The sequence below is a fragment of the Elephantulus edwardii genome, unplaced genomic scaffold (assembly GCF_000299155.1).
Source record: "Elephantulus edwardii isolate Elephantulus edwardi_28Jun2011 unplaced genomic scaffold, EleEdw1.0 scaffold00009, whole genome shotgun sequence".
In the NCBI taxonomy this organism is placed as follows: Eukaryota; Metazoa; Chordata; class Mammalia; order Macroscelidea; family Macroscelididae; genus Elephantulus; species Elephantulus edwardii.
Window position 1 is genome coordinate 31,732,096 of NW_006399759.1, and position 950 is coordinate 31,733,045.

Below are 950 nucleotides of genomic sequence, written 5' to 3' on the forward strand. Positions count from 1 at the left end.
TATACAGGAGGAGATTGCCCATCCTTCTCCTTCAGAGCAACTGGTGGCCTTGAACTACTACGTGAGGTCAGTGATGAGTGAGATGCTCCCAACACAGCAGATAGAACAAGGGATATTTGTTCAATGCTTCCATTGCATCCAATAACGATTTACATTACAAGACAGATATTCAAGAAATATTTTTTCTACTCTACTATTTTATAGATGAAAATGCATACACCACAAATAACAGCAACAGCAGTAACTTCTTGGTATCTGATGATTATGAAACACATTTAGATGCAGTTTATGGCTGTATCTTTTCAAATCTGTGTTCAAGACCTTTATGCAGCTCATCTGAGCAACAGTTTCCACAGATGGAAAATCTTACAGAAACATTTTTTTGAAACTTTTCAACTTCATCAGTGTATTATCCTTCTGAATGCATATATACTATAAATGTAATAATACTAGTAATGCTCATTTAAGTATGTTGTCTCCTCAAAGTTTTGAGCTATTTCAAAGACAAATATTATGCTTGAGGGAAAGAACTGAAAATAAACAAAAATATCTCAAATAAAAAAATACTTGATTTCAGAATAATATTTGCTTTATTAGTTTATACCTAGATAGTCTTCCCATATATTCTTAAAGTCAATCTCTTGAATGAAAAATTACTTTAATTCTTCTTTTAAACTGCTAAAGTAGAACTATTTTATGTAGATTTTAATAGTAATTAAATTATATAAAATACAATCTATATAAGTGATTATACGAACACAATGTAAACGATTTCATAAAACACAATACACATGAATGAAACACAATGTACAAGAATTAATGCATGCAAACCAATAATATTAGAAGAAAAATAGCATTTTTTGAGATACTGAGTTTTTAATTGTTTATAATACCCATGGATAAAATATTTAAAGTATCATTTTCAAATTCATTGTGTTTCATTCAATCAA